Source organism: Lynx canadensis, chromosome X (assembly GCF_007474595.2).
Source record: "Lynx canadensis isolate LIC74 chromosome X, mLynCan4.pri.v2, whole genome shotgun sequence".
In the NCBI taxonomy this organism is placed as follows: Eukaryota; Metazoa; Chordata; class Mammalia; order Carnivora; family Felidae; genus Lynx; species Lynx canadensis.
Window position 1 is genome coordinate 122,334,682 of NC_044321.2, and position 21,665 is coordinate 122,356,346.

General features: G+C 37.9%; 1 protein-coding gene across 2 annotated transcripts in view; it reads left to right on the forward strand.

Annotated features, from left to right (window-relative positions):
* VAMP7 (vesicle associated membrane protein 7) overlaps positions 1-21,665 on the forward strand; it is a 60,444-nt gene that overhangs the window by 22,074 nt on the left and 16,705 nt on the right. The gene's annotated exons all lie outside the window — the stretch shown is intronic.

The following is a 21,665-nucleotide window of genomic DNA, read 5'->3' on the forward strand; positions in this document are numbered from 1 at the left end:
TTGATTATGTAGTTGTATTTAGATTTGGGATGATGCTAATTTTTCTAAAAACACTGGTTCTCAAACTGTCCCTGGGCCAGTAGCATCAACATGCCTTGGGAACTGGTTAGAAATGCAAGTTTTGGGGACCCACCCCAGACCTGTTGAATCAGAAACTATGAGTGGGGCCTAGCAATCTGTGTTTTCAGAAGCCCTCCAGAGGATTCTAATGCATATTCAAGTTTGAGATCCACTCTTTCTAAGGGGAATATCTCAGATGATAACTTGTATAAAATTGAATGAAGCTGATTATATTATTGTTTTATAAGATACTTAATTGAGATTGTTAAATTTCATAAATGTCAGTTTACTTGTAATTTTGGATTTACTATTTGAATTACTTTTACGTTTATTAGAACAGGTATAAACTGTAAAGACATTTTTAAAAAGATTACTTACTCTTGGTCTCACCATTCTAAAGATTTATTTCCATTTTTTAAAAATTTTTTTATCCATATATACATATTATAATAATAGTTTATATTCAGTTTTGTTTGGGCAGTATAATACAGTGACCAAAATTTGGAGTCCTATGTGCTGGAGTTTGAGTTCTGATGTCACTTCTACCTCCAGTCAGTCCTTGGTCAATCCTCTAACTTCTCTGAACTTTGTTTCCTAATCTGCAAAAAGGAGATGATAGCACCTAAGGTTACCAGGAAAAAGGAGAGAATATTTGTGAAGCATATTGTACAGTGCCTAGCATATAGTGAAAGCTGAATTACTGTTAGCTATCATGAGTCTACTTTTTGCTCATATAGTATGTAATTGGGTTATATTATAGGTTACAAATCATGTCCTTATGTTGGACCTTTGGTTCTTTAGAGAAGTGGTATTCAGAATACTGTTTTACAACCAGATAAAGAGCTTGCTCCAGCATGTAAGTCAGTGCTGTGCTTCCTTCATTGAGAACATCTTGTTATGAATATGTCAGTTGGACTGAACTCTGTGATTACAGATAGTTGAAGCAGTAGCAAACATTCTTAGGTAGCACTGATTTAGAGGTTTGTGTTACAGTAATAGTACTGTTATATATGGTTTTGTGCCTATTCCCAGGAATGAGATTAATAGTCAAAAGGGAGGAACTTTTTTTTAAATTTTTATTTTCATTCCAGTTAGTTAACATACAGCGTAATATTAGTTTTAGGTATACAATATAGTGATTCAACACTTCCATGCAACACCTGGTGCTCATCACCACAAGTACAGTCCTTAATCCCTGTATTAATTCCCCCACCCACCTTGCCTTTGGTAACCATCACTGTGTTCTGTATAGTTGACATTCTGTTTCTGGTTTGCCTCTCATTTCCTTTTTTTTTCCATTTGCTCATTGGTTTTGTTTCTTAAATTCTACATGTGAGTGAAATCATATGATATTTGTCCTTCTCTGACTGACTTATTTCGCTTAGCATTTTACTCTCTAGCTGTATCAACATCATTGCAGATGGAAGGTTTCATTCTTTTTGCTGGCTGAGTAATATTCCTCTGTATACATAAACCACATCTTCTTTATCCATTCATTAGTCTATGGATACTTAGGCTGCTTCCATAATTTGGCTATAGTAGATAATGCTGCTATAAACATTGGGCTGCGTGTATCTCCTTGAAGTAGTATTTTTGTATCCTTTGGATAAATACCTAGTAGTGTAATTGCTGGATTGTAGAGGAGCTGTTTTAACTTTCTGAGGAACCTCCATACTGTTTTCTAGAGGGACTGCACCAGTTTGCATTCCCACCAACAGTGTGAAAGGGTTCCCCTTTCACCACATCCTCGCCAACGTCTGTTGTTTCTTGAGGTGTTAATTTTAGCCATTCTGACAGATGTGAGGAGATATCTCATTGTAGTTTTGATTTGTATTTCCCTGATGATCAGTGATGTTAAGCATAAAAAGGGAGAAACATGCAATTCTTGATATGTTTTGTCTCTTGGTTATTTGAAGTGATTTCCTACCATTGACTTTAGTTTTAGTTGTATGTCTGGATGCAAACTAGAGAACCTATGGAATGAACTACTAATACTTACTTTTCCTCTATTTTTGGTTGTCAGATGTATTTACTTCTCCTGAAAGTGAAGCATCCAACTGCTACAGTGTTATTACAAATGCATAAATTTCTCAGAAAATGAACCTTTTAAGTCAACTTTTAAATGACTTACTTATTTTTAGAATTACAGAGATATCCAATTAAAATTTATCAAAAGCATTTCTAATAATCTCAGTTTGATTTTTTAAACAGCTTTATTAAGATAAAAATCACACGCCATACAATTCACCTATTTAAATTATACCATCCAATGGTTTATAATATATTCAGAGTTGTGCAGCTATCACTGTAATCAACTTTAGATCATTGTCATCACCTCTAAAAGAAATCCTATACCCATTTACAGTCACTTCTCTTTCGCTCTCAACATCCAGACCTAAGCAACAATTAATCTTCTGTTTGTCTCTATCGATTTTCCTCTTCTGGACATTTCATACAAATGGAATCATATAATACGTAGCCTTTTGTATCTTGGCTTCTTTCACTTACCTTAATGATGTTGAGGTTCATTCATGTTGTGGCATGTATCAGTACTTCATTCCTTGTTATGGCTATGTTATAGTCCATTGTATTGAGACCAGTTGATGGACCTTTTTGTGGTTTCCACTTTTTGGTTATTATAAATAATGCTTCTGTGAACAGTTGTGTATGAGTTTTTGTTTGAGCCTATGTTTTCAGTTCTCTTGGGGAAATACTGAGGACTATTATTGCTGGGTCACATCGGAACTCTACGTTTAACATTTTGAGTAAGACCAAACTTTCCTAAAGTGGCTACACCCATTGTACATTCCCAACAGTGTACAAGCATTCTGATTTCTCCACATGTCCAAATTTATTATTGTGTTTTTTATTATAGCCAAGCTAGTATGTGTGAAACGGTATCATATTGTGGTTTGGTTTGCATTTCCCATATGACTAATGATGTTGAGCATCTTTTCATGTGCTTATGGGCCATTTGTATTTATAGATCTTTGGAGAAATTTCTATTCAAATTTCTATTCTATTCTATTCTATCCATTATCATTTTATATTTTTTATTTTTTATTTTGATTTACTTACTTATTTTTTAGACACAGAGAGAGTGGGGGAGACGGGCAAAGGGAGAGAGGGAGAGAATCCCAAGCAGGCTCCATGCTCAACATGGAGCCCGACACAGGGCTTGATCTCACAACCCTGGGATCATGACCTGAGCCAACATCAAGAGTTGGACACCAAAATGACTGAGCCACCCAGGTGTACCCCATTGTCATTTTTTTTTTAATTTTTTATGTTTGTTTATTTTTGAGAGAGAGAGAGAGAGTGAGTGAGTGAGCATGAGCAGGGGAGGGGCAGAGAGAGAGGGAGACACCGAATCTGAAGCAGGTTCCAGGCTCCGAGCTGTCAGCACAGAGCCCAATGAGGGGCTCAAATTCACAAACTGAGATCATGACCTGAACCAAAGTCGGGCATTTAACTGACTGAGCCACCCAGGTGCCCCCCACATTGTTATTTTTTAATTGGGCTGTCTTATTAATCTTGAGCTGTAAGAGTTTTTTGCATATTCTGGGTATTAGGCCCTTATCAGATATGATTTGCAAATATTTTCTCCCATTCTATGGGTTATCTTCATTTTTTTGATAGTGATCTTTGAAGCACAAAAGTGTTTTTTTAATTTTGTTGAAGCCCAATTTATTTTTTTTCTTTTGTTGCTTGTCTTTTGGGTGTCATATCTAAAAAACAATCCATTGCCTAAGCCAAGGTCACAAAGATTTACTCCTGTGTTTTCTTCTAAACATTTTATAGTTTTAGCTCTTACCTTTAGGTCTATGATCTCTTTTGAGTTAATGTTTGTGTATAAGGTAAGGAAGGGGTCCAACTTAATTCTCTCAAATGTATATATCCAGTCATCCCAGTAACATTGGTTGAAAAGAGCTTTCTTTTCCTTTTGAATGATCTTAGCACCCTTATCAAAAATCAGTTAATCCATAGATGTATGGGTTTATTTCTGTACTCCTAGTTCTGTACCATTTATCTTTATGTCTGTCTTTATGCCAGTATTACACTGTCATGATTATTGCAGATTTGTAGTAAGTTTTTAAATCAGGAATTATGACTCTTCCAACTTTGTTCCTCTTTTTCTGGATTGCTTTGTCTATTCTGGGTACCTTTCCTTTCCATAAGAATTTTTTGCAGTTTCTGAAAAAAAAAGGTAGCTGGAATTTTCATAGGGATTGTGTTGAATCTGTAGATCAATTTGGGAAATACTGCCAAATTCAACAATATTAAGCTGATCCATGAACATGAGATGTCTTTTCATTTATTTAGGTCTTTTTAATTTTTTTTGACGATGTTTTATAGTTTTTGGCATACAGATCATACATGACAAAGACTCTCTGCTTGACCGAATGTTAGACCATCTCTTCTCAGCCCTCTGTTTGTCCAGGCCTCATTCTTAGGCTATGTCCCATGTCTACCTGAGTCTTAACCAAAGAATCCTGCTAAGTCAATCCCTTACCCTTGATATTTGATCACCCTTGATAGGTGATCAAGTTCCTCATCCTCTACCTTTGATGTAAAGTCCTTGGCTTGCCTTTAGGAAGATACTTTTAAGCCAGTTTAGGCCTACCCTTGATTTCTGCCAGTAATTTTTCATCTACTGACCACCCCTTCACTCTACTTGTTGGTTAATAAAACCCTACTTGTCCTTGTTTTTTTATTTTACTGAGATATAATTTACATAAACATCATGTGAGTTTAAAGTGTACAACATGTTAATACATTTTAAATAATGCAATATGATTGCCACTTTAGCTTTTGGATAACACCTCTATCACATCATATAAATTGTCATTTCTGCAGTGAGAACATTTAAGATCTAGTCTCTTAGCAATATTGAAGTATATAATACAGTGTTGTTGACTATACTCAGTATGCTGTACACTAGATCTCCAGAATTTATTCATGTTCTAGTTGCAGGTTTGTACCCTTTAACATCTCCCTGCTCTGCATCTTCCAGCTCCTGGTAACCTTCATTCTACTTCCTGTTTCTACAAATTCAGCATTTTTAGATTCTTGCATTATGTATAAGTAGTATATAATCTTTGTCTGCTTATGTCACTAAGCATAGTGCCCTCAAGATCCATCCATATTGTCACAAATGGCAGAAGTTCATTCTTTTTTATGGCTCAATAATATTCTGTGTGTGTGTATATATATATGTGTGTGTGTATATATATATGTATATATATATATATGTGGTGAAGTGTGTTGGTCATATATGACTTTTATTATGCTGAAATATGTTCTATACTCAATTTGTTGAGGGTTTTTATTATGAAATGATGTTGTGTTTTGTAAAATGTTTTCTTCTGCATCTATTGAGGTGATTATAAGTTTTTATCTTTCATTATATTAATGTGATATATCACATCTGTTTATTTGTGTACGTTAAACCATTCTTGTATGCCATAGATAAATCCCAGTTGGTCGTGGTATATGATCATTTTAATGTAGTTTGAATTCAATTTGCTAATTTTTTTTTTTTGAGAATTTTTGCCTCTGTGTTCATTAGGGATATTGGCCTATAGTTTTATTTCCCTGTTGTGTCCTTATCTGGATAATGCTGACCTTGTAAAAGGAGTTTGGAAGTATTCCTTCCTCTTCAGTTTTTTGGAAGAGTTTGAGAAGGATTGGCATTATTTTTTCTTTAAATGTTTGGTAGAATTCACCAGTGAAGCCATCTGGTTTTGGGTTTTTCTGTGTTAGAAGCTTTTTGGTTACAGATTTAATCTCCTTACTCATTATTGGAATGTTCATAATTTCTAATTCTTTCTGATTCTGTCTTGTAGGTTGTATGTTTCTATGAATATATCCATTTCTTCTAGGTTATCCAGTTTGTTGTCATATAATTGTTCATAAGAATCTCTTATGATCCTGTGTATTTCTGTAGTATCAGTTGTAATGTCTCTTCTTTCATTTCTGATTTTATTTATTTGAATCTTCTTTTTTTCTTAGTCTAGCTAGAAGTTTGTCAATTTTATCTTTAAAAAAACAGCTATTAGTTTTGTTGATCTATTATTTTTCTGGTTTCTATTTCATTAATTTCCACTCTGAACTTTATTTCCTTCCTTCCACTAACTTTGGGCTTAGTTTGTTCTTCTGTTTCTAGTTCTTTGAAGGGTAAAGTTAGGTTGTTTATTTGAGGTCTTTTGTTTTCTTAACATATTCATTTATCACTATAATCTTCCCTCGCAGAACTGCTTTTGTAGCATCCTATGTGTTTTGGTGTCCTATGTTTCTATTTTCATTTGCTCAGAGGTTTCTTTTTTTTCCCTTTTGATTTATCTCTTTAACCCGTTAGTTGTTCAAGAGTGTGCTGTTTACTTTCCACATATTTATAGATTTTCCAGCTTTCCTCTTATTGATTTCTATTTTCATACTACTGTGGTTGGAAAAGATACTTGGTATGATTTCAGTCTTCCTAAATTTGTTAAGATTTGTTTTATGTCCTATCATATGGTATATCCTGGAGAATGTTCCTTGTGCACTTGAGAAAAATGTGTATTTTGCTGTTGGATGGAATGTTCTGTGTATGTCTGTTATGACCACTTGTATGGTTTAAGTCCAGTGTTTCCTTGTTGATTTTCTGTTTGGATGATCTACCCATTGTTGAAAGTAGTGTATTGAAGTCCCTTACTGTTATTGTATTATCTCTTTCTCCCTTCAGATCTGTTAGTATTAAAAATCTTATTTAGGTGCTCTGATATTGTGTGCATGTATATTTAAGATTGTTATATCTTCCTAATGAATTGACCACTTTATTATTATATAATGACTGTATTTGTCCTTTTTTTTTTTACTGTTTTTCTGTACAGTCTTATTTTTTCTAAGTATAGCTATCCCCACTTTCTTTTGGTTTCCACTTGCATGACATATCTTTTTCCATCCCTTCACTTTAAGCCTATGTGTGTACTTAAACCTAAAGTGAGTCTCACGTAAGCAGCATATTATTAGATCTTTTTTTTTTTAAATCCATCCAGCTACTCTGTGCCTTTTGATTGGTGAACTTACTACAGTTAATTTTTGAAATATAAGAGCTTACTAATTCCATCTTATTCACTGCTTTCTGGTTGTTTTTATAATTTCATTGTTCCTTTTTCCTTCCATTTCTGCCTACTTTTTAATTTTTTCCTTTTATTTATTTCCCCCAGACTATATATATATATACGTACATATGTATGTACGTACATATATACGTACATACATACATACGTGTGTGTGTGTGTGTGTGTGTGTGTGTATCCCAGAAAATATATGTAGTTTTTAATTGAAATATAGTTGAGGGGCACCTGGATGGCTCATTCGGTTAAGTGTCTGAAGCGTCTGACTCTTGATTTTTGGCTCAGGTCATGATCTCATAGTTCATGGATTCGAGCCCCACATCGGGGTCTGTGCTGACAGCATGGAGCCTGCTTCAGATTCTCTGTCTTCCTCTCTCCCCGCCCCTCCCCCACTTGCATGCACGCTCTCTCCCTCTGTCAAAAAAGAAAAGGAAAATAGTTGACACACCGTATTGTATTCGTTTCAAGTATACAACATAGTGATTTAACAATTATATACATTATGAAATGCTTACCACAAGAAGTGCAGTTACAGTCTGTCACCATAGAAAGTTATGATATTATTGACTATATTCCCTATGTTGTACTTTTCATCCATGTTAATTATTTTATAGCTGGAACTTTCCACCTCTTAATCCACTCCACCTATTTCACCTATCCCCCCCTCCCCTTCCCCTCTAGCAACCACCAGTTGTAATTATTTATGATCTGTTTCTGTTTGTTTTGTTTCTTAGGTTCCATGTATTAGTGGAATCATATGGTATTTGTCTTTATTTCATTTAGCATAATACTCTCTAGGTCCATCTATATTGTCCAGAATTTCTGCCTACCTTTTAAAATTGGTGATGTTTTGGGATTGTGTGCTCCATTTTCCCTTTATCTTTTGTGAATCTATTCTAGGCTTTTGCTTTGCAGTTACCATGGGGCTTACATAAACCATCTAATAGATAAAATAGTCCATTTTAAGGTGATAGCGACTTAACTTTGACTGAATACAAAACTACCTATTTATTCCCCTTTTATACTTTGGATGTCATAATTTACCTCTTTTTATATTGTGTATTTGTTAAAAATTTATAGTAGCTGTAGAGATTTATAATACTCATTTCCTTTAATCTTTATACTATAGTTAAGTGTTTAACACACCATCCTGTTACAGAATTAGAGTTTTCTAAATCTGTATACTTAACCTTTACCAGTGTATTATATACTTTTGTAAGTTTTCATGCCACTAATTAGTGTCTTTTCCTTTTAGCATTTCTTGTATGGCAAGTCTAGTGGTGATGAACTCCCCCAGCTTTTATTTGTCTGAGAATATCTTTATTTCTGCTTCATATCTGAAGAATAAATTTGTTGTATAGAGTATTCTTGGCTGGCAAGTTTTTTTCTTTCAACACCTTGGATATGTTATTCCACATTCATTTCTGGCCTTTAGGGTTTCTGCTACAAAATCCATTGATAGCCTAATGGGAATTTCTTTGTAGATTACAATCTTGTTTTCTCTTTGAGTGCTTTTGAGAGTTTCTCTTTATCTTTGATTTTTGACAGTTTTATTATAATGTATCTTAAGAAGGTCTTTTTGTGTTGAGATAATAGAGTGATCTTTTAACTTCATGAACTTGGATTTCCAGGTCTCTCTCCAGGTTTGGGAAGTTTTCCACTATTATTTCTCTAAATAAGCTTACTGTCTTCTTCTCCCTGTCTTCTCTTTTTGGAACCCCAGTTATTCTAATATTTGTACATTTGATGGAGTCCCATAGATCATGTAGGCATTTGGTTATTTTACATTATTTTCTCCTTGTTATCCTCTGTGTTGTTTCAAAGTTCCTATCCTCTAGCTCATTTATGTCTTCCATTTGGTCTACTTTGAGGTAGATGTTTTCTATTGAATTTTTCATCTCATTCATTGAATTCTTCAGCTCCAGAATTTGATTCTTTGTCATGACTTCTATCTCTCTGTTAAATTTCAGATTTTATTCATGTAGTGTTTTCCTGATTTTGTTAATATTTATTTGAGAGAGAGACAGAGTGTGAGAGGGGGAGGGGCAGAGAGAGAGAGAGAGAGGGAGACACAGAATCTGAAGCAGGCTCCAGGCTTTGAGCTGTCAGCACAGAGCCTGACGCGGGGCTCGAACTCACAGACCAGACTGTGAGATCATGACCTGAGCCAAAGTCGGACACTCAACCGACTGAGCCACCCAGGCTCCCCTCCTGATTTTGTTGATTATCTTTCCGGGGTTTTTTTGTTTTTTGTTTCCTTTTTTTTTGAGGGGGGGTTGCAGATTGTTGAGTTTCTTCAAAGCAGCTATTTTGAATTATTAGCTAGATTGCAAAATTTCATGCTTTTGATTTCAGTTATTGGAGGATGGTTGTTATCTTACAGTGTTGACATATTTCCTTGATTCTTTATGGTCCTTGAACTTTTGTGTGGCTGCCTTCACTTTTAAAGTAGCGGACACCTCCTAAAGTCTTTGCTAGTTACCCTCAGGTAGGAAATAGCATTCGTCGTCCTCTTATCCGGGGTTTTCTGCAACTTTGTCTGGATATTCCTGCTACATGTTTCTTACTCTTGTGGCAGAATTCTTAAGCTTTTATATCTTTTCTGGTCTTAAAATTCACCATGCTGGCAGCTAGAAACCTTTTTATTGTTTTCCAGAAAATGATACTACAGTTTGAGTTTATGGTTTCTCCCTTGCCCTCAGACCCTGATCTGATATTCTGAGAGCACTCCTTTTACTGGAGCGCACTCTTGCCATTGCACTTGGGAGCATGCATTAGGAGCTGGCCACAGAGTGGGAGGAGGTGACTTTGCGACTGGTGTGTGGGGAGGAATCATTGGGTGAGGGTCTCCAAGAGGTTTGTGGGTGGACTTCCTGCTTAAGTTCTGAGCACAGTCATCAGGAAGTATGTTCTTTTCGTGTCCTGTGATATTTTTATTCGCCTCTTTCCCAGTCTCCTCCCTGCCCACAGTCTTGGAGTTCTTGCCTCGGTACTCTGGGTGCTGCTGAAGAGACGTGAGTTTCGCCAGTAGCTTGTCACATAGCTGATGTAGCCAGGTACTCACTGTTTTTCCTTTCCCCTGGTAGAGAGATTGCCACCAGCTAGTCAGCCCAATGTTGTGTTACCTTGGGGATGGTCAGTGCTGGCAAAGTTCCTCTTACCCTCTCCAATGCATCTAAACTTAATATCTATATTTTATGCTCCAATCCCCTGCTGAAATCTCCTCTTGGCAAAGCTGGCCTTCTATAAATTATGTCTTATCCATGAGTACCTGCCTAAGTCAGTACTCTTCAGGTTTTCTCCAACTGTGGCCAAGAGGGCTTAGGGCAGGTTCACTGGTCCTGCTGGTTCCACAGCCTGCACTTAGGTCTGTCTGCCTGTTACCAATGTATGGGTGCATGAGACCCCCTCAGGTCTTTGGCATATGGTGTTGGATCTGACAACTTCGACATAGGTGCTTTTGTTTGAGGATGGATGCCTAATTAGTTTTTTAAAAGAGGGAACAAAATAGAGGGATGTCTTACACTGCCGTGATGCTGACATCACCCCACTTCTTGTTATATTTACGGTGGAGCTCAATCTTTCTTAACCTATTTTGATAGTTTTGATCCCTGTTGCAGTCATCTTGAATAAAATTTTCCTTACCATTTTTGACAGGTGTCAGAATAATTTCCCTTTAATAGTATCTCTCTTCCAACATACTTCTTGCCTTGTTTCTAAGTGTTTTATTTTTTAGTTTTTTGATGCTATTGTAAATGGATTTTTTCTCTATCATTTTTGGATGGTTTCATTGCTCATGTATAGAAATACAGTTGATTTTGCATATTGATTTTGTATTGTCGACGTTGTTGAACTTTTTATTAGTTCTAATAGTTTTTTAGTGAGTTCCTTATGTTTTTCTATATACATAGAATAATACATAAGGATGTTAGATTCTGCCAGGTGCTGTTATGCACCAGTTGATCATATGGATTTCGGATTTATTCTGTTAATACAGCATATTATAATATTTGGTTTTTTGATATTAAATCAACCTTTAATAGTGGAAATAAATGCCACTTCATCATGAGGTATAATCCCTTTAATATATTGCTGGATTTCTTCTAATATTTTACTGTGGTTTTACGTCTTATATTCATGAGATAGTGATCTGTTTTTCTCTGGTGATGTCTTTGTCTGATTTTGACATCAGAGTAAAACTGGCCTCATAGGATGAGTTGAGAAGTATTCCCTCCACTTCTATTTTGGAAGAGTTTTTGAAAAAATGGTATTAAGTCGTCTTGAAATTCATCTTTGAAGCCATCTAGTCATGGGCTTTTCCTTGGGCAAAGTTTAAAAATTACTGATTCAGAAGTTCCAGTTCAAGTTGGCAATGTAGGAAGACCCTGAACTCACCTCCTCCATTGAACGCACCAAATTACACCTATTTACAGAGCAAATCCTCCCGAGGACGAACTGAGGGCTAACTGAACAGCTTCTGTACAACAGAAGATAGAACAGCAAAAGACAATGGCAAGAGAGATGGAGACACAGCAGTGAAGGGAACCCCCACCCCTGACGCTGTGAACTGCAGTGGGGAGAGATAGTACTGAGGGACCAGGAGCAGTCATCTGTCCTTGGGCACAGAAAAAAAGGCATGGTTTAAAAGAGAAACTAGCTCATAAAAGAGCTACTCTTAGAACTCCACCAAACACCACATAGCTGCTGGAAATCTCTGGGTCAGAGGAGGGACTGGTGAGCAACATGGTTTATGCTCCTGCTTCCCCTTGAAAGCACTGACCCAGCAAGGTCTGGATGCCATAACTAGTTTGCCACTTCTTGAGACCCAGGTTCCCTAACGCACACCAGCCCTGGGTAGCTGGGGTACAGGGAAAACTCGGTGTAAAAGGGAAACTAGCACATAAAAGAGCCAGCGCTAGAACTCCACCAAATGGTGAGGGAGCTGCTGGCATACTCTGCGGGTGGGAGGGACTGACAGACATGGTCTGTGTCCCCCGCTCCACCTTGAAAGCACAGACCAGTACACAGTCTTGGCATGAAAACTGACCTGCCGCCTCAGTGAGCCCCAGGCCTCTAGCCCACACCACACCACACCAGCCCAAGCCATCCCACCAAGGTGGCCACAGAGTAGCGCATGCTGCACACTGGGACACCCCTGGTTAGTGCTCAGTACAGCTCCAGCTTTTGTGCCAAGGTGACACAGGTGCAAGGCACCCCAGAACACTCCAGGACCTCACCACTTTGGCCTCAGACAGCTTGCTCGGGAACCTTTGATGCAGAGTGCTCTGGAACTTCCTGGCTGATGTCTGCTTTGGATCCAGCTGCCTCACCAGGGCACCCCTGCATGAAGCACCCCGGCGCACCTCTGCCCATGCCAGCCTCAGCTCCATTCACCAAGCCAAGGCACCCCTGCATCGAGCACCCCAGGACATGTCAGCTGTACCCACTTCAGCTTCACCTGTTCTGCCAGGGCATACTTTGTAGGGAGAACCCAGACATCACACTGGCCCACATCCACTTCAGTTTTACCCATCCTGCCAGGATGCCCACTGCATGGAGCACTCCAAGACCCCCTGACATATACCTTGTCTTGGCTCCAGCTGCCCCTCCAGGGCAATGACTGTGCAGAGAGTCCTGGAACATCCTGATTTATATCCACTTCAGCTTCAGCTGTCCTGCCAAGATGGCCTCTGTGCATAGATCCCCAGGACCCTCCCATCTTCCAGCCACTTCAGCTTCAGCTAATCCCGTCAGGGCACCTTCTGTGTGGAGAGCCCATGGACCTCCCAGCCCACACACGGTCTCAGCTCCAGCCACCTTGCAGGGCATACCCCGCCCCGCCATGGGCAACGTGGAATACCCTGAACTTCAGCCATTTAAGCAATAGCTGTCCTGCCAGGGCACCTGCTGTGTGGAGAGCCCAGGGACTATACTGGCCTGCAGCTACTTCAGCTTTAGCTTTCCTGCCAGGGTGCCCACTGTGTGGAGAACCCTGCGTCCCCCAACCCATGCCAGCCACAGCTCCAGCCAGCCAGCAAAAATCACCAAGCACACACAGTCTACACAGGGAACAACCAGACACAAGATCATTCCTTCAATTTTAGAAGTAGCTGGTCCACATAATCCATAGAAACAAACATAGAAAGTTAAGCTAAATGGGGAGACAGGGCAACATGCTCTAAGAGGAACAAGACAAAAATGTCAGTAAAATAACTAAATGAAATGGAGATAAGCAACATGCCTGATAAAACATTTAAAGTACTGATTGTAAAGGTGCCCACTGGGCTGAAGATGAGTGGAAGAACTTAGTGAAACCTTCAATAAAGAGTTATAAAATATAAACAAGGACCAATCAGAGTTGAAGAATACAATAGCTGTAATGAAAAAAAAATACACTAGCAGGAATCAGCAATAGATTAGTGGATGCAGAAGAACATGCCAGCAATCTGGAAGGCAGGGTAATGATAAGCGCCCAAACTGAATAGCAAAAAGCGAAAAGAATAATTTGAAAACATGAGAGTAGGTTAAGGGATCTCTTGGACAATATCAAGCAAACAAATGTTCATGTTATAGGGATCCCAGAAGAGGAGGAGAACGGTACAGAAAACTTACTTGAAGAATTAAGACCTGAAAACTTCACTAACCTAGGGAAGGAAATAGACATCCAGTTTCAAGAAGCACAGAGAATTCCAAACAAGATGAATTGAAGGAGGTCCATACCATGACACATAATAATTAAAATGTCAAAGATTAAAGATAAGGAGAGAATTTTAAAAGCAGCAAGAGAGAAGCAAAAACTTACCTACAAGGGAAACTCTATGAGGCTATCAGCTGATTTTTCAGAAGACACTTTGCAGGCCAGAAAGGGAGTGGAATGATACATTCGTAGTGCTGGAAGGAAAAAAAAAAAAAACCCTGCAACCAAGAATACTCTATCTGGCAAGGTTATCATTCAGAATTGAGGAGAGATAAAGAATTTCCCAGACAAACAAAAGTTAAATGAGTGTATTACCATTAAGCCAGCCCTACAAGAAATGTGAAAGGGACTTCCTCAAGTGAAGAAGAAAAGACCATAATTAGACATAAGAAAATTATGAATAGAAAGATGTAAAATATGACAGCATATACACAAAATGTGGAGAGAGGTAAAAAAAAAATAGTGTTTTTTTAGAATGTGTTTGAACATCAACTTAATATAGTCTGCTGTATAAGGATATTATATATGAACCTCAATGTAACCACAAACTCAAAAGCTATAAGAGATGCACAAAAATAGGAAGCCAAACATAACAGTACAGAAACTCGTCAAACAGAAAGAGAGCAAGAGAAGAAAGGAACAGAGAAGAACTACGGAAACAACCAGAAAACAATTAACAAAAGTGGAAATAAGTATATATCTGTGAATAATAACTTTAAATGTAAATGGCCTAAGTGCTCCAATCAAAAGATCTAGAGTGGCAGAATGGATTGAAAAGAAAAAAATACTCATCTCTATGCTGCCTATCAGAGCCACCTCAGACCTAAAGACGTATACAGTCTGAAAGTGAAAGGATAGGAAAATATTTACCAAAAAAATAGAAGTGGAAAAAAAAAGCCAGGGTAGCAGTACTTGTATCAGACAAAATATGCTTTAAAACAAATACCGTACCGTAATAAGAGATGAAGGGCATTACATAATGATAAAGAGATCACTCCAAAAAGAAGATATAAAAATTGTAAATATCTATGCACTCAATATTGGACCACCTAAATATGTAAAGCAAATATTAACAGATATAAAGAGAGAAATTGATGGTAGTATATATTATTAGGGTTCTTTAACACCCCATTTACTTTATTGGGTAGATCATCTGGGCAGAAAATCAATAAGGAAACAGTGGTTTTGAATGACACCCTGCACTAGATGGATCTAGCAGATATATAAAGAACATTCCATTCAACAAACAGAGTATACACTCTTTTCAAGTGTACATGGAACAGTCTCCAGAATAGACTACATGTTGGGTCACAAAACAAGTCTCAAATTTAAGAAGATTGAAATCTTAACCATGTATCTTTTCCAGCCATAATGATATGAAAGTAGAAATCAGTCACAAGGAGAAGAACGGGTAAAAACACAGACATGTGAAGCCTAAACAGTATGGTACTAAACAACCAATGGTTCAATGAAGAAATCAAATAAGAAATCCAAAACTACATGGAGACAAATTAAAATGAAAACACAATGGTCCAAAATCTTTGGAACACAATGAAACCAGTTCTAAAAGGGAAGTAAATAATATACAAGCCTATTCCAAGAAAGAAGAAAAAGCTCAAATTATCTAACCTTACACCTTAAAGAACTGGAAAAAGAACAAAGCCCAAGGTGAGTGTATGGAAGGAAGTAATAAAGATCAGAGCATAAATAAATGACATGGAGACTAGAAAAAAAGAAAAAATGATAGAAAAAAAATAATGAAACTGAGAGCTGATTGTTTGAAGGGATCAAACAAAATTGACAAACCCTTAGCCAGACTCATCAATAAAGAAAGAGAAAAGGAAGGAGGCTAGGGATATTGTTGAATAGGAGGACCCTACACTCACCTTGGCCCATGGATGCAACTACATAACAGTCACATCAGTGTAGATAACCCAGAAAATGACTGGAAGACTGGCAGAGCAAACTCCACAACTAAAGGTAGAGAAGAGGCTACACTGAAGAGGGTAAGAATGGTGGAGATGTGGTGGAGAGCAAAATGGACCATGGCCATCCATGGTGGTGGCGGTGGGGCAAGCCACGGGTGTGAAGAGGGGAGAGAAATAGACTATTATACCAGGAAGCCTGCATGGTGAAGACAAATCCATGTAATGTTTGGCTTTGAAAGCTAGAAGGGCCAAATTTCATGAGTTCTTATAACCAGTGGGACTTAACACCTGGAATTTTAAAAATCAGGGGGCTCAGTTCTGGGAGAGCCTAGAAGGGTGAGAGGAAACTGAGTCCCCACCTTTATAGAGACAGCATGATGAACAGCCCGTGGAGATATAGCATAGAAGCAGTAGTTTGGAAAACGCCTGGGACATATGGGAGGGAGAGTAGCTTGCTCATTTCAGAGCATGTCCCAGAGAAGCAGGGATGGCTGATAGACTTCTATAGGAACAAAGTAGCCGGCAGGCACCATCTTACATCCCCACCCCCCAGCATAAACACAGGGCATCTGTGGGAACAAGTGTGGGGCCAACACTTACTACCTAACCTGCTCACATGAAACTCTGTTCTCCCTGTGCTTTGTTGAATCTACCCTTCCCAGTCATACTTGCCTCATTCTCCGTGCTGTGGATCCCCTCCCTCAGAAGAGCAGTGCAAACAAACCTCATCAACACTGCGTCTTCCTATCCACATGTTTTTCAGGGCCTCGGTCCTGGAAGTGGGGGCAGCAGCGGTGGTGGCAGGCCTTGTGGGAGCTTGAGACTTACCTTATTAAAATTACATGTCCTGTATGCCTTGCAGATCTGCCTAGGCTGACCTGGTCCTGGTCCTCGTGGTGGCTGCAGGTCTCATTTTGCAAGCAGACTGGTGTGCACCTTGTTAAAACTTTACAGCCTACCCTGACCAGAGACCAAACACTGCCCACAGCAGGCAAAGAGAGCCTCTGCAGATGCACCAATTGAATGAAAAAGCGGCCAGGACACAACAGCAGGGTGCATGCAGCACACATTGGTATATCCCATGAAGCACCAGGTCCTGGGGAACAAGGGACACTGAACTGCAGAGTACTACAGCACCTCTTCTTCATAAGGTCAACACCTTCAAGAGTAGGATATGTAGCTGACTTTCAGCTGACTAACACACAGAAACAGACACGGAGAAAGACAAATATATCCCAGATGAAAGAACAGGACCAAACCACAGCAAGAGACATAAGTAAAATGGATATAAGTAATATGCCTGGTAGAAAATTTAAAGTAATGATCATAAAGATACTCATCATATTTGAGAAAAGAGTGGAGGGCGTCAGTGATACCCTTAAAAAAGAGATAAAAAAGAACCAATCTGAAGTGAAGAATACAGTAAATGAAATTAGAAATATCCTTGTTGGAATAAATACCAAGCTAGAAAAAAACAAGGAGTGAATTAGCGACCTGGAAGACAGAACAGTGGGAAATAATCAGGCTGAGCAGCCAAGAGAAAAAAAAAAAAAAGTTATGCAAAATGAGAATGGTCTTAGGGAACTTAGCGACTCCATCAAGCATAATAATATTGACATTGTAGGTATCCCAGAAGAAGAGAAAGGAGGGGCAGAAAATTTATGTGAAGATACAATAGCTGAAAACTTACCTAATATGGGGAAAGAAACCTATCCACATGCAGGAGGCACAGAGATCCCTTCCCAAAATTCAGCCGAGGGGGTCCACACCAAGACACATAGTAATTAAAATGCCAAAAAGTGGTAATGAAGAGATAATTTTAAAAGGAGCAGGAGAAAAGACCATTATACACAAGGAAATTCCATAAGGCTGTCAGCTGATTTTTCAGCAGAAACTTTTCAGGCCACACAAGAGTATCATGATATACTCAAAGAGCTGAAAGGAAAAAATCTGCAGCCAAAAATATTTTATGTAGCAAGGCTATTATTCAGAATAGGAGAGATAATGAGTTTCTCAAACAAAAGCTAAAGGAGTTCATGACCACTAAACCAGCCCTATAAGAAATATTAAAGGTGACTCTGAGTGGAAAGGAAAGACTGTAATTAAGAGTAGGAAACACAAAAGCAATAAAAATAAGTATATCTGTAAAAATCAGTCAAGAGATCCACAAAAGGATGGAAAATATGATGCTATATATGTAAAACGTGGTGGGGGGAAGAGGAGTGAGAAATGAGTTAAATGACCATCAACTTCATACAGACTGCTATATGCATATGTTGTATACAAACCTAATGGTAATCACAAATCAAAAGCTAGTAATACATATGCAAAGAATAAAGAGAAAAGAATCCCAAGTATATTACTAAGGAAAGCCAGTAAACCATGAAAGACAAAAGAGAGGATCAGAGAAGAACTACAAAAACAACTACAAAACAAGTAACAAAATGGTAATAAATATATATCAATAATTACTTTTAATGTAAATGGACTGAACAATCAAAAGGTACAGGGTGACAGAGTAGCTGATAAAATAAGAAAAAGGTTGTGAGAAGTGAGGGGATGGAAAAACATTTATCATGCAAATGGATGTTGGAAGAAAGCTGGAGTAGTAGTACTTCCATCTGACAAACTAGACTTTACAACAAATACTGTAACAAGAAACAAAGAATGACACTATATAATCAGAAAGGAGAAAACCTAACAAGAAGATATAACAATTATAAACATTTATGCACTCGCCGCTCTGGAAAGCAGTGTGGAGGTTCCTCAGAAAATTAAAAATAGACCTACCCTATGACCCAGCAATAGCACTGCTAGGAATTTATCCAAGGGATACAGGAGTACTGATGCATAGGGGCACTTGTACCCCAATGTTCATAGCAGCACTCTCAACAATAGCCAAATTATGGAAAGAGCCTAAATGTCCATCAACTGATGAATGGATAAAGAAATTGTGGTATATATACACAATGGAGTACTATGTGGCAATGAGAAAAAATGAAATATGGCCCTTTGTAGCAACGTGGATGGAACTGGAGAGTGTAATGCTAAGTGAAATAAGCCATACAGAGAAAGACAGATACCATATGGTTTCACTCTTATGTGGATCCTGAGAAACTTAACAGGAACCCATGGGGGAGGGGAAGGAAAAAAAAAAAAAAAGAGGTTAGAGTGGGAGAGAGCCAAAGCATAAGAGACTGTTAAAAACTGAGAACAAACTGAGGGTTGATGGGGGGTGGGAGGGAGGGGAGGGTGGGTGATGGGTATTGAGGAGGGCACCTTTTGGGATGAGCACTGGGTGTTGTATGGAAACCAATTTGTCAATAAATTTCATAAAAAAAAAAAAAAAACATTTATGCACTCAACATGAAAGCACCCAAATAGATAAAACACTTAATAATAAACGTAGAAGACCGAATTGATAGTAATATGATAATAGTGGGGGACTTTAGCACCTCACTTACATCAATGGACACATCCAAATTTAAAATCAAGAAGGAAACAGTGGCTTTGAATGACACACTGGAACAGATAGATTTAACAGATATGTACAGAACATTCCATCCTAAAACACATTCTTTTCAAGTGCACGGGGAACGTTCTCCAGAATAGATCACATATTAGACCACAAAACACATCTCAACAAATTCAAAAAGATTGAAGTCATACCATATATTTTCTTTGGCCACAATGCTATAGAACTAGAAATCAACCACAAGAAAAAAATCTGGAAAGACCACGAATACATGGAGGTTAAATGACATGTTACTAAACAATGAATGGGTCAACCAATAAATCAAAGAAATCAGAAATCACATGGAGAGAAATGCAAATGCAAATAAAATAGTCCAAAATCTTTGGGATGCAGTGAAACCAGTTGTAAGAGGGAAGTTTATAGCAATAGAGGCCTACCTCAAGAAGCAAGAAAAATCTCAAGTAAACAACCTACCCTTATACCTAAAGGAGCTAGAGAAAAAAACAAACAAAACATAAAACCTGCAGAAGGAAGGAAGTAATACAGATTAGAGCAGAAATAAATGAAATAGAAAGTTAAAAAAAAAAAAGGCAATAGAACAGGTCAAAGGACCCAGGAGCTGCTTCTTAGAAAAGATCAACAAAATCCATCAGTCTAGCCAGACTCATAAAAAAAGAGAGTATGCAAATAAACAATCAAATAAAGGAGGAGAAATAACAACTGACACCACAGAGATAGAAATGCTTATAATAGAATATTATGAAAAATTACATACCAACAAATTGGACAACCTAGAAAAAAATGGATATATTTCTAGAAACATATAACCTACCAAAGCTGAAGCAGGAAGACATAGAAATTTGAACAGACTAGGGGTGCCTGGGTGGCTCAGTTGAGCGTCTGACTTCGGCTCAGGTCATGATCTTCCCGTTCTTGAGTTTGAGCCCCATGTCGGGCTCTGTGCTGACAGCTCAGAGCCTGGAACCTGTTTCAGATTCTGTGTCTCCCTCTCTGTCTCTGTGCCTCCCCCACTCGTGCTCTGTCTCTCTCAAAAATAAATAAACATTAAAAAACCTGGAATAGGCTAGTTACCAGCAATGAAGTTAAATCAGTAATGAAACAATGCCCAACAAAGAAGCCCATGACCAGACAGCTTCCCAGGGGAATTCTACCAAACATTTAAAGAAGAGTTAATACCTGTTCTTCTCAAACTTTTCTAAAAAATAGAAGAGGAAGGAAATTTTCTAAATTCATTCCACGAGGCCATCATTGCTCTGATACCAAATCCAGATAAAGACGCCATCAAAAAAAGAGAACTACAGGCCAGTATTTCTGATGAACATAGATGCAAAAGTCCAACAAAATAACTAGCAAACCAAATCAGCAATACATCAAAAAAAAATCATTCACCACATGCAAGTGGGATTTATTCCTGGGCCACAAGCGTGGTTCAGTATTTGCAAATCAATTAATGTAATACATCACATCAGGAAGAGAAAAGATAAAAACTATATTATCATTTCAAAGGATGCAGAAAAAGCACTTAACATTGTACAACATCCATTCATGATAAAAACCCTCAGCAAAGTAGGTTTAGAGGGAGCATGCCTCAACGTAATAAAAGCCATATATGAAAAACCCATGGCTAACATCATACTCAATGGTGAAATCCTGAGAGCTTTACCCCTAAGGTCAGGAACAAGACAAAGATGTCTGTTCTCACCGCTTTTAATCAACATAGTACTGGAAGTCCTAGACACAGCAGTCAGACAACATAAGAAATAAAAGGCATCCAAATTGGTAAGGAAGATGTAAAACTTTCACTGTGTGCAGATGACGTGATATTCTATATAGAAAACCCTAAAGACTCCATCAAAAAACTACAACTGATAAATGAATTCCGTAAAGTCGCAAGATGCAAAATAGATGTATAGAAATCCATTGCATTTGTATACATTAATTAATGAACCAACAGAAAGAGAACTTAACAAAACAATTCTTTTTACAGTTGCACCAAATATAATAAAATACCTAGGAATAAACTTAACCAAAGAGGTGAAAAGACCTGTACTCTGAAAACTATCAAACTTTGATGAAATAAATTGAAGATAACACAAAGAAATGGGAAAGCATTCCATGCTCATGGATTGTAAGAAAAAATATTGTTAAAACATCTATACTACCCAAAGCTGTCTATACATTTAATGCAAACCCTGTCAAAGTACCACCAGCATTTTTCACAGAGCTAGAAGACCCCAATAGCCAAAGCAATATTGAAAATGAAAAAATTGGAGATGTCACAATTCCAGACTTAAGTTACGTTACAAAGCTATAGTGATCAAAACACTATGGTACCGGCATACAAATTAATGGAATGGGACAGAGAG